The sequence below is a fragment of the Myotis lucifugus genome, unplaced genomic scaffold (assembly GCF_000147115.1).
Source record: "Myotis lucifugus unplaced genomic scaffold, Myoluc2.0 scaffold_1859, whole genome shotgun sequence".
NCBI lineage: Eukaryota > Metazoa > Chordata > Mammalia > Chiroptera > Vespertilionidae > Myotis > Myotis lucifugus.
The window spans coordinates 44,945-48,285 of record NW_005872907.1 but is presented as its reverse complement, the minus strand read 5'-3'; the positions used below and the strand labels follow the sequence as shown (position 1 = coordinate 48,285).

The following is a 3,341-nucleotide window of genomic DNA, read 5'->3' as shown; positions in this document are numbered from 1 at the left end:
AACTCGCCTGCTTTCCCTGGGTTTGGCTCAAAGGGGACGCGGCCCTGAGCACCTCTGCCCAACCAGAGCAGGAAAGTGGACTGTCTCGTTGCCTTTCTTGCCATAACAAGCCCAGATGGGGGCTTCCGTTCTGGGGGGGATGGGGCCAGGAGAGCAGTCACCGGAGTGGGAAGCAGGGGGGAGGGGGTGTCTGCAACAGAGCTGGACGGTCTTGCTGCCTTAAATAGGCAGCGCTGGGCGCCTGCCCTCCCCGCCCCTCCTCCCTCTTCCCCTCCCTCCCACCGCCCAGACAAGCCGCTTTTGTCTGAGGGTCAACCGTCAGCTCCGCTGCTGCCACCTCTGGCCTCACCCAGACCCTGTGGGACTCTTCCCGGCTCTGGCCCCACTTCCCGAAATGGTGTTACGTTCTAGTGTCTTAGAGACCCCAGCGGCGTCGGTTCAGGCCCTGCCCTCACCCGCAGTCCCTGCCACACTCCCCTCGAAGCGTTTTCACCGTCATTTCTTCACACCTGATAGGAAATGGTCTCTTCCTGCAGCAAGAAGGGGCCAGGGTAGACTCCACAGACATTCCTTATGAGGAGCGGTGGGTGGACACTGGGGGCTTCTGGGTGGGGAGGGAGCAAGAGCAGGAGACAGACGTGGTCCCAGGGGTTAAAGGAACCACTGAGGCCAGGAAGGCCTTGCCAGCTAGGCATGGGGGTTCTTTCCGAAGTGAGGAGCAAAACATATGAGTCAGAGCCCGCCAGTTTATCCCTGTGAGGGAAGGGGTCAGTGTGCACCAGAAAGGACTCAGGAAACTTGCAAAAGAACTTTCTATCGGTGGCGAAGGGGCAGTAGGAGGAGAGGAGAGCATCTGAGAAGAAAAGGTCAAGGATGGGAGAAGGTGGAGCAATGGCTAGGGGATCTGCTAGGTCCTGGACCCCAATTTTTAGCAATGAAGTGCCTCTAAAGCAAGAAGAACTGAAGTTAGACTCGAGGAGGGACATTCTAATAGAGGTCAAGGGGCCATGAGCACAGATGGAAGAAGGCAGGGGGGAGGGATGGGACCTAGAAGGGAGTGAGGTGGCTGCAGCGAGGACTGGATTTAGCCAGAAGGACTTTCTCATGGATAAAGGGGCAGAGATCTTTGAAGGGGATCCTGGGACTCCGGTCCTGCTTTTACCCTTTTGAAGTCAGAGCCTCGTGGTCAAGGTGAAACTCTGCCCGTGAACTCCTGGAATAGGGGACTGGAACGGGCAGAGGCCTTGGGGGTGCCTTCTGACCACCCTGCTCTTGCCACGCCTTCAGGAGGCCTTGCCCGGACTCATCTGGGACCTGGGCCAGCAGCTGGGAGACCTGAGCCTGGAGTCTGGGGGCCTGGAACAGGAAAGTGGGCGCAGCTCAGGTGAGCATGGGTCAAGGGAGCAGGGGCAGCTGGGATACCCCAATGTTTTCCACTGTCCCCCCCTCTCTCTGGCTCCCCTGTCTCTGTTGCTTGGTCTCCTCCTTTCTCCACGCCCTGGTTTCCCCAGCCAAGCCCCCCTTTCGTCTCTCCGTTTCTCCCCAATCCAGGCTTCTATGAAGACCCCAGCTCCACAGGAGGTCCTGACTCGCCACCCTCGACCTTCTGTGGGGACAGTGGCTTCTCTGGATCTGGCTCCTATGGACGCCTGGGTCCCTCTGAACCCCGGGGCATCTATGCCAGTGAGAGGCCCAAGTCCCTAGGTAAGGTGGGTGGGTGGGGCCCTGACAGCCAGGGAAATGACCGTGAGAAGATGGTCTTGAGCACACTTCTGAGTCAAACCAACCTGAATTCGAATTCTGGCCGCGACATTCCCTTTCGCGTGGTTTTGAGCCTGTCGCTTCTCTCTGGGCCTCCGTTTCTCCATCTGTTCAAATGGGGTTAATAGCAGCGCCTGCCTCCTAGGGAACCTTTGAGTATTCAGTGAGCCTCAGCCTTAGGCATTGAACTCGGCACAGGGAGCCTTTCAGTCATCAGGAACTGTTGCAGTTCATTTACACCAGTTCCTGCGCCCCGACTGGACTGGGTGCTGTCCTAGCCCTGTCCTGGGGGTGAGGGATACAGCAATGAAAAAAGCCCCGTCCTCACAACTGACATTCTAGTGGGTGAAACGGGTAACATACAAGATAAGTAAGTGCACTACATGGGGTATTAGACATTGACAAGTGCAATGAAAAGGAAACTGGGGAAGGGGACTGGGGCATGTCACTCTGAGTTGGGGAGAGAATCGCAATTTTACAAAATCTGCTCAGAGAGGGCATCGCTGAGACTGACATTTGAGTGGCACCACGAAGTGAGCCAGTGGACCAATCAGGTATCCCGGGGGAAGAGCATGGCAGGAACTGGTAACAGCAAGTGCAAAGGCCCTGAGGCAGAGTGCGGCTGGGTTCTGCACCCGGAGGTCACTCTGGCTGGAGACCTGTAACTATGGAGGAGCGGGTTAGAGATGGAGGTCAGCGAGGCGGAGCAGGGCAGGTCACGCAGGGCTTTGCAGGCTGCTGTGAAGATGTTAAGAACCTGAAACAAGGGAAGGGGTGAGGGCAGGGTTCCTTCCCTTCCACTTTGCCTTTGCATTCCTGTTTTATTTTATTTTTTCTTCCTTTCTTTTCTTTGTGATGGGAATGGGACAATAGTGGGGAAATGCCCCTCATAGGCGCACAGGGAAGGGGTTCTGAGAGCCTCTCCCACTCTTCCTTTTACCTGTTGCTTCCTCCACCAGGAGACGCCAGTCCCAGCGCCCCCGAGGCGGCGGGAGCCCGGGCACCAGTCCCGCGGTCCTTCTCGGCCCCTTATCCGACGGCAGCGGGGTCTGGGGGCCCGGAGGCCTGCTCCTCGGCGGAGCGGCGGTCCCGCGCGGGGCCCTTCCTGACGCCCAGCCCCCTGCACGCCGTGGGGCTGCGCAGCCCGCGGCCCTGCGGCCGTCCAGCGGCGGACTCGCCCGACGGCTCGGGCGCGGGGGCGGCCCTTGGACGGCTACATCTCGGCGCTCCTGCGCAGGCGCCCCCGCCGGGGGGGCGGGCCAGCCCTGGATGATTTCCCTGTGTCCTGAACGGGGGCTCACGGTCCAAAAACTGCTTGCGCTAGCGGCCGCTCGACACGACCCAGCTCCATTGCGTGTCAGGGATGGGCGTCAGACCACTCAGAGAGTCAGAGGTTGTTTTATAGAGAAGAACATGTAAGCAAAGAAGAAAGGTTGTACTTGGCTTGAGCATGTAGAGGGTGCGAAAAGGCAGCAATGTCTGCGGGGTGTTGTCCCCCCTCCGGGGATATGCGTGAGTGTCATTGTATGTATACGGGTGGCTATATAACGGTCAGATACGCGGCTCGGGGTTGAGTCACG

The 3,341-nt window shown here is 58.7% G+C and overlaps 1 long non-coding RNA gene across 1 annotated transcript; it reads left to right on the top strand.

Annotated features, from left to right (window-relative positions):
- The first annotated feature begins 1,292 nt into the window (after window positions 1-1,292).
- LOC106695621 lies at window positions 1,293-2,919 on the top strand. Its single transcript, XR_001346669.2, has 3 exons — window positions 1,293-1,384; window positions 1,552-1,704; window positions 2,721-2,919. It is a non-coding gene; the product is annotated as an uncharacterized LOC106695621 (long non-coding RNA).
- Window positions 2,920-3,341: the final 422 nt, after the last annotated feature.